The sequence below is a fragment of the Leptonychotes weddellii genome, chromosome 4, assembly GCF_054177405.1.
Source record: "Leptonychotes weddellii isolate Sample4059 chromosome 4, ASM5417740v2, whole genome shotgun sequence".
NCBI lineage: Eukaryota > Metazoa > Chordata > Mammalia > Carnivora > Phocidae > Leptonychotes > Leptonychotes weddellii.
The window spans coordinates 44,006,542-44,020,373 of record NC_138372.1 but is presented as its reverse complement, the minus strand read 5'-3'; the positions used below and the strand labels follow the sequence as shown (position 1 = coordinate 44,020,373).

The 13,832-nt window shown below is 43.8% G+C and overlaps 1 protein-coding gene across 17 annotated transcripts in view; it reads right to left on the bottom strand.

Moving 5' to 3' along the window:
• FGGY (FGGY carbohydrate kinase domain containing) overlaps positions 1-13,832 on the bottom strand; it is a 387,087-nt gene that overhangs the window by 330,081 nt on the left and 43,174 nt on the right. The window contains exon 1 of one of the 17 annotated variants that reach the window (XM_081818520.1): positions 7,983-8,303. The exons of the other annotated variants lie outside the window; for them this stretch is intronic. The gene's annotated coding sequence lies outside the window, so the exon portion shown is untranslated. Of the gene's footprint in view, positions 1-7,982; positions 8,304-13,832 lie in introns of those variants that run through there. 17 annotated transcript variants of the gene reach the window in all.

Below are 13,832 nucleotides of genomic sequence, written 5' to 3'. Positions count from 1 at the left end.
ACCATAAAAAAAGTTATCATTTTCATGAAAACTGATCATATTGAGCAAAGCTGACTTCACCAGGAATGTGATACCACCACATGCATTAGGAAAACAAGGCTGTGGAATGTGGGCTCTAAGAACGTTGGAGTCAGGCAGACCTGAGTTTGATTACTAGCATCACCACTTCCCAGCTGTGTAGCTTTAGGCAAATTAATTCTCTAAGCCCCAGTTTCCTCAAGTGCCGTATTACTAGCATCTATCTCAAAGGATGTTGTGAGAAATAAATGAAATGATGTAGAGTGCCTGATAAATCAACAAGTTTCACCCTCATTACTGCTACAGAGCTCCATGTATGTCAAAGCACTTTGACATGCATGAGCTCATCTGCTCTGTATAATTCTGTAGGGCAGGGAAGGCAGGAAGCGATCAACCTCACCTTGCAGGTTGAGAAACTAAAACCCGGAAAGGGAGCACCCTGTCCTAAGGTTACGCACAGATAAGTGCAAAGCAGACTAAAATGTAGATCACTAATGACGAGCCCAGGACTAGTTCAGGTGCCTGCCTCCCGAAAACATAAAAAAATGCAGAAGCACCAGGAGGAAAGGAGATGGTGATCTAGACAACGCAATTCCTCGTGGGTGGTACTGTCGTTGGGAAGGAGGGATGGATGGGGTCCTAATATGAAGAGAAGGCCTTGGCATGGGTAAGAAGGTCTTGGAACAGACATGAAAGAAAGCAGAAGATCTGGACCAGTGAAGAGGTGAGGAGGTTTTCCCTAATACTTCATTCTCCTGGATCGCTTCTCATTGCTTTTCCATCTACTTCTTGAGCACCTTTTCCTTAGTTGCCCTTTAATTGTGGATGCTCCCCAGAGTTCCTCCCTCACCCAAATGTTCTCACTGTTCACATGCTGCCTATGCAATCTCAATTACTCCCACTGCTCCAACCAACTACAAGTCAGATGACTTGCCAAATCTCAAACTCCACACTCCTCTGAGACATGCCTCCTGGATGTTCCACTGCACCTCTAACTCAATACGTGCAAGGCAGAATCTGTGGTTTTTCCCCAAATGTTTTCCTCTGCCTTGATTTCTATGTCAGTTGCTCCAGTTACCCAAAGGGTCATCTTCTACTTCTCTTTCACTCTCATTTTGTACATCCAATCATCCATCCCAATTCATTCATGAAGAGGTCCCCAACACTTCACCCTCTATTAGTATTAGTCAGGGTTCTCCAAAGAACTAGAACCAAAAGGAGATTATATATATATACATATATATATATATGTATATATATACATATACCCTTCATATATATGAAATCTTATTCATATGTATATGAAGAAAATTATTATAAGGATTGGCTCACACAATTATAGAGGCTGAGAAGTCCCAAGATCTGCAGTAGACAAGCTGGAGACCCAGAAGTTCAAATCTGAGTCTGAAGGCCTGAGACCCAGGAGAAATTATGGTATAATTTCTAGTCTTAAGGCCAACAACAGCTCAAGACCCAAAAAGAACCAGTCCAAGTCCAAAGACAGGAAAAGACCAATGTCCCAGCTCAAGGAAGTTAGGTAGGAGAAGTTCCCTCTTACTCAGCTTTTTTGTTCTCTCAGGTCTTCAACTGACTGGATGAGGCCACCTTGGGGAGGGCAATCTGCTTTACTCCATCTACCAGGTCAAATGTCAATCTCATCCAGAAACACCCTCTTGGATACACTCAAAATGATGTTTGAACAAATGTCCAGGCCCTCTGAGGCCCAGTCAAGCTGACACATAAAATTAACCATCACACTACATCTTAGATCACTATCCTATTTTCAGTCCATCACATTCTATTGCCTAGATTACAGCTATCATATCTACGGACAGTCTACAAGTGGCCATAATTCTTCCTTTCCCTGTATTAATGCCCTCTGCAATATAACCCTGTAGCTCTTCCCATCAAGAGGTGAATCTGTTTGCCTACCACTTCACTTGGTCTGGCCTTACTTTGACCAGCGGAAGGGAGCAGAGGTGCCACTTTGTTACTTCTGAATGAAGGTTTCAAAATACCTTGCTCTTGTCTTCTTTGAGTGGAGTGCTGCTTGGTGAAGCAGTTCAGGCCGGCCTACTGGACGACGAGAGAACACGTGCAGCAGAAATGAACCACCCCAGCCAAGGCTCCAGACATGCAAGAGAGCTGAGCAAAGCCAAGACCAAAACCCTACCCAGGAAACCTACTCTACTCTTGACTAAGTAGAGACCAGAAAGATCATTTATCTTAACTCATCCCAAATCAACAAACTGCATAATTACGAAGTAAATAAATGGTTGGTTTTTCACTCCATTAAGTTTTGAAGTGGTTTGTTATCACCCCAACTGATACAGTGGCTAACTTTCAAATCTCACCCCCTTCAATTCCCACCATCTACACAGCCAATTAGAACACAATCACCTATGTAAAATGTACATTTGACTATATAAATCATTCACTCATTCATTCATTATTTATTTGGTATCTTCTACGTGTCAGGTACTATGCTCAGTGCTAGGGAAACAAGCAAACAACAGACACAGCTCCCACCTACAGGGAGCTTTCAATCTAGTATACTTTGTACCCTTCAAAGTTTTCTACTACCTTTGGAGTTAAAAATAAAATCCACTAACATGGCATATACAACCCATGTCTTACTCACCAGCTTCGTCTCTGATCACTCTGAGATACTATACTAGAATTACCCACATACACCGTGCTTTTTCTTACCATTATATCCTGATTCCTAGTGTATCCTACCTGGAATACCCTCCCCTCTTCAACCTGGCCAACATGTACTCATCATTTCGTACTCAACTCAGGTATTACCCACTCCACACACTCTTCCCTGATTCCCCTGAGTAAGGTGATCCCATGCTATACTGCCATAATACTCTGTGAATATCCCTATCATGGCACCTCCTGTCACACCCATTCATGGGTCTGTCTCCTTCACTAGACTGAAAGCTCTAAGGTGGGGGGCGGGGAGTGGAGGGTGAAGGGGAGACTTCTTTTTTTAAATCTATTCCCAGGACCTAGGATTGTATCTGCTATATAGATGATGAATAATGTTAGCTGAATGGGGGAATAAATAAGTGAGCAGAGATGTATAAGCTAAAGAGGCATTTGTGGAAATGGGAATAAGGAATGAATGAATAAATGAATGAGATTGTGAATAAGAACTGTCCCAGTCTCTCTTTCCTCATTCAAGTTAATGGCTTTTCACCGTCTGTCTTGGGAGCAGAGACATTCTAGCCAAACCAGACTGCCAGGAAGATAAATTTCTCTTCTTGGGGTGAGTAGGTCTTTGGAGAAGTTTCATTTTAATTGGAAAATGGATTCATTCACGTCCTGGCTTGGATTCCTGGGTCAGTGCAACCCCGTGCTGAATGGCTGCCAAGCACCATCGCAGAGGGGGCTGAGGCAGGAACAGCACTCCATCAAATGGCCAGTGTTCCGGGACACCTGAGGACAACCTGGCATCAGGGCCAGGCTGGCTGACATGGATGCCCCCTCCTCTTTCTTCCCCAAATTTCCTTCAACCCGAACTTTACTTATCCCCAACCCGTAAAGGGCAGGTATGCTTTACTGTTCCATTTGGAGTTTCTTTGGGCCTTATTTGGGCAGGTATATCCCACTGTTACAGAGTTCCACTGTCATTTCCTGCAAGGCACAGACAAGGTCCACAACGGAGAAATCCTTTCACAACTCGACTAATAGAAAAAGACCATAACTTCAGTGGATGTGGAATAGTTCAACATCACAGAAAACATCCCTTCCATAGAACATTTCTTGTGTCTTTTGTGAAGGTCTTTGTAGAGGGCATTGAACACTATATGATTTCTGTGACCTGGCTCCAGCTTCCTCTTGAGCCTCACCTCTCAACACCTTCACCTATCAGCAGCCCCCAGTCCCTGATTCTCCAAACGGACTGATGCAGTGGCAGATCTGAAAATGCAGTATGCTGCTCTCCGTGGGGGCGCCTCAGAACATTCTGCTGCCTCTTCTCCAGGGCCAGACTGCAAGGGTACATATCCCGGCTCTAACACTTCATAGCCATAGGACTTTGGGAAAGCTACTTAACTACTCTCCATTTCAATTTCCTGGTCCTATAATAACTACAGAGAACAATACTACTACCTACACCATCGAGTTGTTGAGGGAACAAATGAGCAATTGTATGTGAAATGTTTAGAGCATGTGGCACAGAGTAAGCACTTCTCAAATGACTGTTCTTATTACTAGACTGTCAGTGGCGTGACCTGTCACCATCTTCAGGAAGCAGCAGGAGCCTTAGAGACAGACACGTTCTGCTTCAAACCTTGGTTCTTCTCCTTGTTAGCTGTGTTCCTTCTGGACAGTGAGTCGCCTACTATCCACGGGTCTCATGTTCATCTACAGCAATGTTTAGTTCACGGTACTGTTAGTAGGATTCAACTTGATGAGCTGATAGATGTTAATGTGCCCATCTTGGCACATCCCCAATAAACAGGAAACTGGCAGTTTCCTCCACAATCCTTACTCTTCTCAAATTATATGGGGACCTATCTGTCTCTCCAACTAGACTGTTACCTCCTTTAAGGGAAAGACCATAATTTTCTCATCTGTATCTCTACAGTTAGCATGAAATAATTATTTCTCAAATGAAATAGTTATTGACCATGCTACAATTTGTCTATCAGCCCCGGTTTGTGGTCAAGTCTGTGCTAAGACCATGCATGAAAGGCAGGTGTATACTGGCCCCAATTCTCATGTTGTTTACTGGGTAAGTGGAACAGAGTCTGTATATGAAACACTTGGCAGTCAGGTACAAATAGTACAGAATAATCCAAGTTTAGGGGAGCCTGGGTGGCTCAGTCGGTTAAGCATCTGCCTTTAACTCAGGTCATGATCTCCAGGTCCTGGGATCTTCTAGGATCGAGCCCTGAATCAGGCTTCCTGCTCAGCAGGGAGTCTGCTTCTCCCTCTCTCTCTCTCTACCCCTCCCCTCTCTCATGCTCTCTCTCAAATAAATAAAATCTTAAAAAAAAGAAAAAGAATAACCCAAGTTTAATAATACCTGTTATAAACTAAGGATACTGCATGGTCATGAAAGAAAGCGATGGCTGTGGGCAAGCAGCCAAGGAGAAGTTTTATGTGGGAGGCAGTGTCTGACCTCAGTGTGGAGGGAAGGCGAAGACCAAGAGAGATGGGGTGGAGGGTGATCCAGCTGGCGCCAACCGCCTGAGAGAAGTTCAGGAAGAAGCAGCAACTGTATCCCTGGCCATGGAAAAGGAATCCTGAGAAGTTTAGCCTGAGAGATGTATGCTGAAGTATAGTAAGAGGAAATCTGAATTTGTCTTAGACACTGAGGTCAGAAGAGAATGGGAGCCACGTCAGTCCCGGTGGGGAGTGGTTTGTGAGTACGGTTTTAGAAAGGTTTGGACAGAACGCCATGTGGGCAGTCTGGAGGAGAGAAGACACAGGAAGCAGGAGAACCTCTTTCCATATGCATTTCTGACACAGAAGGAGGAGAAAGTGCAAGAAAAGAAAGGAAGAAAATAAAGACAAAGCAAAAGATGGACAAAATGAAAGGGGAGATGGGGCAAAGTAAATGAATAGGTTAAACATGAGAAATGAATAAAATAAGACAGAAAAAAAACAGAAAAATGAAGATGTGTGGAAAACAAGAGCAGGACCGTGGCAGTGTCCCTGACGAGACACACCATGGGGAACGAAGGGCAGGAACCAGAGCCCATTGTCGGTCTGCACACTGTCTCTCCTCTGGGCGAATGAAGTCATGGCTGATGTCACCGCCTCTGAGTCACACGCCCACCAAGGGAGAGGTGGCAAGAGCCCCTGCCTGGCCTTCAGTCCCACCCTGCTGGACTAGAGGGGTTCATTCACCGCTTTATCCTCTGGGGTGCTGTCCAGCCTGGTCCTGAAATGAAATGAGGACACTGCCCCTCTGCTCAGAGAGGACATGGCAGCCAAGTGAGCCCTGGGTTTCAGCTTCAGGCCCTTGAGATGGGAGTGTCAGAAAAGGGGGGAGGGGCAGAGAGTTCCCAGCCTTTCTCTCCCTGTGGCTGGAGTATAGTGGCTCTATCCATGTGCAAATGGAAAACTCCCATCAGGAATAGCAGTAAACACACAGATGGGACTCAAAAGGTGCTTTCTGACTGACTCACTCATTGCCTTCCCAACATAGGGTACTTGCAGCCCCACGGAGGTCTCGTCTCCTCAGATGGGCAGACCTTGCCCAGTGCCACTCCACCTACCCGGCCTGCCTTTTGCAAGCCACCCCACCTGAGGGCTTACCTAGCTCCCCTCCACCTCAGCCCCTGCCTACAGACCACCTCCTCCTGACTCCTCTCCCCTAACTGGGGTGTAGCTCCACAGAGACCTGATGCCATCCCACCTATAGGGCACTGGGACTTCATTTCTTCATTTCTGTCCCTTTTCTAGAACAGAAGCAGCTGGAGGATAGGGCCTCTTATGCTATATTCCCAGCACTTTCCTGAGTTCCTGGAATAAAGTACATTTTCAATAAATAATTGCTGAATGAATAAATGTCCCTGATTGATTCTGGTGGGAACTGATGAGCACACACAGTTCTTAGACCACTTCTAAAAGATGTACTCATTCTCAGAGCCATCATCCTGAGCATGTTTGTTGCTGAAGACCCCATAAGTTACCAGTGACAGGGTAAGTGAGACTGCTCTGGAGCATCTGAGGACGGACTGACTCTCTCCCAGGCTCTTCCACTCTCCCCGATCCTTGGTCTGTGAGCTGTTATGAGCACATGCTTGAGTAACCTCGAGTTAGAGCCCAGCTTGACCACTCATGAGCTGCATTAGGTGAATATTCTCAGCCTGTTGCCACCTGTTCAAACAGGACAGTAATACCTGCACCCCAAGTTGTCCCTAAAGATTAAGCACACTTTGTTAATTGCCTGCCCTCACAATAATGTGAATTTTTCCCTTCACTCTTGGCCTTCTCAGCTGCATCTAGAGAGAAGAATATGAAAAATAGGCCTAATTTTCTTTCCCCAAACCAACCACTTCCATCATATTCATCATTTGGAAATACATCATTATACCAGCACTCTACAACTTACCAAATACCCTCCCCTCCAAGACACAGAGAAACAATACTGCCTTTAACACCATTTTATAGACAGGAACCTAAGGCCCATAGTGAAGAGAATTGCCCAAGATCATGCAGATAGTAAGTGAAAAGCCTGGGTGAAACCCCAGCCACATGAATTCCAAGGCCAATACACTACTGTCCGGTTGCCGCTTCCCAGGACAAGGGAGGTGCTCGATAAATACTTGCACAGTGATTCACCACCCTCTTTCTCAGGTCCATGGGCTTGTCTCTGACCCTCAGCCAAAGCCAGACCACATGGCCTCATGCCAAGACAACTGCAGTAGGGTTCACTCAGGTCCTGATTCTCTTCTCATCTATCTTAGATCCACAGAATGCCAGCTTTGCAGGAGAATTTCAGTGCTCACGGAGACCAGTTGCTCCCAAATACCAGACCATGGACTGGTGCGAGTCCGTGACCCATAATTTTCATGCACTGATGGTGAAGTAATAATGATTATTATATTGGGGAAGATCAAATCCTTATTACTAAAAATATTATGAATAATTAATTGGCAAAAAGATCTTATTTCCTAATTGCTCACTTTGCTTTACTTGGGCAAGCTCCAATAGCTACACACATAGCACGACTGGGAGAAAATGTCTCTGTGCCACAGTTCCGACCCTCTGGCAAAGCCCAAATGAGAGACAGAAGCCAGGGAGGGCAGAGCCACTTCCTCAGGCAGGTCGCTCATTCCCTCTGAACACTCCCTAATCTTGCATTTTTTGAGCCAGAAGACACGGACTGTTGAGATTACAAAGCTTGGAAGCCAAACTAAAGCAGTTTTTTAAGAGGGTGTGGGGACGGGTACTGATGGGGCTATAGAGTTGAGATCAGACTTTTTATTACCAAGTTTTACCTAATCCGCAGCCTCTCCATACAGGAAGGATTCAGGAGACGTGGGGTGTTAAGGAGATCCCTGAATGACTTTATCATTCAGCCAGCAGAGTGGCCACAGCATGATGCAAGAGATAACCCTTGAGTGAGGTCAGCTGCAGAGGTGCCTCCAGGACCCCTGGGTTCAGAAGAGGTAAGGAACTAGTTAAATCATTTACTCATTTTTTTTTTTTTTTTTGAACTACAAACACTTTAAGGTGAATGCAAAGGGGAGGAAAAGACCAGCTCTTTAAGAGGTAACTAATGTGCTACAGCATGGACAAAGAGGAATGGGTTGGAATTTGTGTAGTGGAGGGTCTCAGGCATGATCCTTTAATTGGGAGTCTAACTTAGGATGACTTCAATTATTTTTTATTCTAGAATTCATATTTAACTTCAAAATTTCAGTCAGACAAATTTGTTATCTGGGATTTGCAACCTGAACTATGAGAACTAGCTCTCTACCCAGGTGTTTCATCTGTAGAGAAGATGGGGGATCGTGCCTGATAAAGGCTGGAGTTTGACCAGTTAACCTCTAAAACTTCTTTTTAAATCAATTTCCTAGAGTTAGAAAGCCCAGGTTTCCATTCCAGCCCTGCCAGATCCAACAGTCAGTAAGTGGTAATCTACTTCATTTCCTCTATCCTCACCTTCTTTATCTGCAAAGTAAGTGATCACATCCACCTCACAGAACTTTCATAAGCATTAAGTCAGATAGCAAACTTAAAAGCACATGGTAGATATCTAATAAATTCTAGTGCTAGTATTGATGATGTTTGTAGACAGCAATCAAACAGGGTAAATACCTTAAATAGAATTTAGTAAGTATCTCAATAAGGTAAACACATTTCAAACTGCTTTTGTAAGTGTAACAATGTCTCAACTTGCAAAAACTTAAGGATGATTGATGATGGATAGAAGGGCAGATAGATGGACATATACCTGATAAAGCAAGTAAAATGTTAATGGCAGAATCCAGGTGATGGTTCTGAGCATTTACAATAAAATTCTCCCAACTCTTCCGTATGTTTAAAGATTATGATCATAAAATGTTGGGGGAAAATGGCTTTCACAGCCTCTTGCACTTGGTCTTACACCTGGGAGCAACTTGAGATAAAGGACACTGTCAGCTTCCATTTTATCTCCCCAACCCCAAGCATAGCATCTTCTACATAGTAGTTACCAGCCAAAAGTTCGTTTCACTGATTGAGTATGTCCCTATAAGACAGAACAGCTATTCTCATTTTGAACCAAAAAAAAAAAAAAAAAGAAAAGAGTAAAACCAAGCTGTATATACAGAGAAAATGAGACTGACTTATCTTTCCAGAAGAATCCCATCTAGCATCTTTCCTGACTTCTGGCCTGCCTCCTCTCTTCCCTCAATCAACATCTACCTACCCTGAGTCTCCAGATTTCCAAGGTTACAGTTCACTTCCACAAGGCGGATTGTGCCAACGAGTTCCTCTATCACGACACACATTAAATGCATTGTCTTTCTTCATATCTTTTCTAAAGCTCATAGAGTGGCATTGTAGCCACTATAAGAAAAGAATGTTGTCCAATTTTTGTTTTACATTGAATCATTCCACCTAGGCATAAAGGCAGCTGAACTTAGCAATCTTGCTCTTGCCTCTGGTTACGTTAAAAATGCCTGGATGTAGCGGACATCCCTACACAGTGGTCAGGAAGACAAGCAGCAGAAATGCCGGGCACATGGGCCTTCCTGCTACAGCCATATGTGTGGCTCGGACCAGGCAACGTGAGCTCATTTAGCAGGCATTTATTGAGTATGATTTTAATGCAAGCACTGTGTTTGGCTCTGGGGAGACAACTGCCAGGTATGGATAGAGAGATTTGGTCCCTGCTCTTATGGAGCTAAAAATCCATCAACCCAAAGGAGAAGGAACAAGACATGATTTAGAACCACGAGGACCTTCACTGAAGGGAACCCAATCCTAATCCCTGTGGACAAGCATTTCATTTCTTTGAGGCTTGTGTATGCACCTGTAAAATGTGGCAAATAGTAATATTTATCCCACAAGACCATGTCATCATGGTCAAATAAAGAAAATATACATCAAAGTCTGCCATAAGCCATAAAGCAAAATACAAAATATAGTATAATAATAGCCAACATTTATTAGATGTTACTAGTTATCTGACCAAGTCCTTTTATGCGGGGAAGGTCTACTTTTTAAAATTACTTTGTTGGACTATAAAACGAAAAGAATACAGTACATACTTGGCATAAATCAAATATGCAAATGCAAAGATGATAAGGAAAGGATTCGTTGTCCAGGTAGATGAAGGCACCAGCCTCAACACTCCGAATATTTAGTTATAAGCCCAGTTTATGGGCAGACCACCCTGGAGAGAAAATCCACAAAAGATGCCCTCACAACAGCTGACAACACGGTCCACACTGCTCAAAGGCTGGGAGAAATCTGGTCCGAACGTAACAGGGCCCCTGGTATACACATTCCAAAGAGAGGCTGTTGGATTCAGTACATACGCCTTGGATTCTCTCGCAGGGTAAAGGAAGCAGCTCCAAGGGTTATGCTCAAGACACAGAGACACAGTAGAGAGACCAGGAGGAGCTCCTGCCTCCATCTGGGGCCTTCACTGAACACACAAAACAAGCTGTGACTCAAGGTAACAGGACTACAGCCAACGGGTGGCTAGGGGGTGGAAAGGAGTAGTAATACTCCAAACTTCCCTTTCCACAATGGGGAAGAGAAAATGAACTTACATTTGGTCTGCAGGAGATCTTTACTTTAGAATGGAACTGCTGGTTAGACGTACACAACAATCAAAAATGGCATGATATATGATTTGGTAAATTCATTCATCTGTTCATCCATCCATCGGTTAAAAGATCTACTGGGCGGTGTTAGATGCTAAGCAGTGCCCTAGACATTAGGGACACAGAGATAAACGAGGCACAATATACTGTAATAAATTCCAAGGTAGAGGAAAGGGGGGGGATGCCATGGGGGACAAAGGGCAGGAGCCTAATCAACACCCGATGGAGAAAGTCAAAGAAGGCTTCTTGGAGTCTTGAAGAATTAGTATAAGTTTTCCCAAGTGAAGGACGAAATTGTAAGTTTGCCAGGCAAAAGAAAAACCTGAGCAAAGACTCAGAGGTGTGAGAGAATATGGGTATAGCATTCCTAGAGCCACTGACAGAGAAGTTCGCCATCTGGAAAATCTTTCCACTTCTCTAAGCATTTTGTTATAGGAAAAGTAATGATGGATTCCTTGAACAAATTCCCACAGCCTGGGTCTCCAATCCAAACGCCTAGAGGGTAATGCTGGGAAAGGAAATGAGCAGAGCAAGCTGGGTGGGGATGGCTGTGAAATGAAGGACACTTGCCCCTTCTAAAGGGGGCAGCCCCTGCTCAGCACTAGCCAGTTTCTTCCACATGGGAATGTGGGCCCCCAACTGCCAAATCCTTTTGTTATTTCTTCTAAAGAAGCAGAAAATTTGGATTTTTATGTGAAATTTCTTAGTTTTTAAATGTTGAAAACTAATTCAAAAAAAAAAAGTTTTTGTTTTTGTTTTCAAGCACAGGGTAAGGTCAAACAAAACCCATCTGGGGACCAGATTCGGCCTGTGAGCTGCCAGGCAGCAGCCCTGCCATGTCGTAAGAAACAAGTGCTCTTTGAGAACAGGCAGCAAGGCCCGATGGGCAGAGCCCAGGAGCTGGAGGAAGGCTGGATTTGGGGAGAATCCTGGCGCCACCTGTATTTGCTGTGTAGCTTTGGGGAAGCTATTTAAACCCTCTGGGTCTTGTTTTCATCTGTATAATGGGGTAATAATACTGTGTTGGGGCTTTTAAGGAAAACATGCCCAAGAAGAAAAAAATCCTATGCTAAATGATGAAGTAGTATAAAACAGAAAGGTTAGCTAGGACTACAAGATTATTTTTTTCATGAAAAATTACCAAGAAGTAATAAAAGCATGAGCACTGTGCTATAACAGTAGCAAACTATTGCCCCATTGTTAATGTTTTTTGTATACATAGCCAGTTTTTTTCTATACTGATAACTTTTTTTAAAGATTTTATTTATTTGAGAGAGAGAGAGAAGGAGAGAGAGAGAGAGAGCCACGCGAGTGGGGAGGAGAGGCAGAGGCAGAGGGAGAAGCAGGCTCTCCTCTGAGCAGGGAGCCCAATTCCGGGCTCCATCCCAGGGCCCCTGGATCATGACCTGAGCCGAAGGCAGACACTTAACAGACTGAGCCACCCAGGCCCCCCTCTATATTGATAATTTCTTAAAACAAATACATTCATAAGACTGCACAGTTCTGTAATTTTTCCTTTTAACATTATAATGTAAACTTTGTTGTTATATAAATATTTATTACCTACCCAGTACTATGCCAGAGTGATTTCTACATCATAAACCAGAGATCATGTCATACTTATGATTAAAATCCACTGACACTTCCCCAGTACTGTTAGAATAAAATCCAAATTCTTGCCCATGGCCTCAAGGCCATGCAGGAGCTGGTCTCTACCCAGTGCTCCAACCCACCTCCCACTACTCTCTGCCTTGTTCACACCCTCCCAGCCCTGCTGACCTCCTCTGCTGATTTCACAGGTACTTTCATCCCTTCATGAATCTGCTGTCCTCTCTTCCTGAAATCATCATCATTCAGGTCAAACAAAACCTCCCAAGAGAGAACATGCCAGCCATGCCAAATCTGTTCATCTGTATTTTTCCTTCATAGCATTTTCCAGAAAATATAATCACTTTGTGTGTGTGTGTGTATGTGTGTATTTGTCTCTTTGTCTAGTTTCTGCCTCTCTATACTAGAATCTAAGTTCTCAGAAGCCTACCCAGGGCCCTTACCTGTCTTGCTTACTTTGGAATCTCTAACGCCCAACACAGTGCCTATTGCACAAGAGACAATAAACAATATTTGTTAAAGGAAAAAAAAAAAATGAACCCACCATCCATTGTCCCTGGCCTCAGAGGCTCCTAAAGTTATCACTTACAAATTTCTTCCCTGAACTAATCTATCCAAACTCTGCAAGGCAAACACTTGAAGAAGGTGGTAGGGAGAAATGGTGATAAGCCCAGATTCTAGATCTGAAATGCCAAGGTTCCAATCCCAGCCTTGCCATTTATTAGCTGAGTGACCTTGGGCAAGTTGCTTAACATCTCTGAGCCTGTTTCATCATCTGATACTTCACAGGGTGGAAGTGAGGATTAGAGGAGTTTAGCATGGATAAAATGCTTGGAAAAGTGCTAGATATATAATTAGCACTATATACGCTTTAGCTACTGTCTTCACCTGTTTCCTTTCTCCGATCTGATTGCTCAGGTGAGCTGTTATCTTTCTTCTCCCATCAGACTATAATCTCCTGAAGGCAAAGACCACTTCTGGATCCCGACAGTGGATTACAGAGGCCCCCACAGGACGGGTACAGGGCACAGAGCTGTGGTATGGCTCCCGACGGAGGTTTGCTCACCCAGTATGAGACTGTAAGTCATTTAATGTTTCTGAGTTTCAGTTTCCTTACCCACAAAAAGAGATCATATCGACCCCACAAGTCGGGTGTGAAGAGTAAATAAAATAATCTTTGTGAAATAAAATAATGCTGAGGCTGGAGGCAATGGTGAATTTCAGGGGAAACAGTAGAAGGTATTAGGTAAACCTGCTTCAAAGTTCAAAGTCGGCTGCCTTCTGGTATAGGGATTACACATAGGATGTGGATGAGTCACATAAATGAATGACTTTGAAAATATGTTTTGTACTATTGTACTGGATATTTTCTATGATTGTCTCTGACAACCTCATGGTGGTTTTTAGATGCTTTCCTTAGCT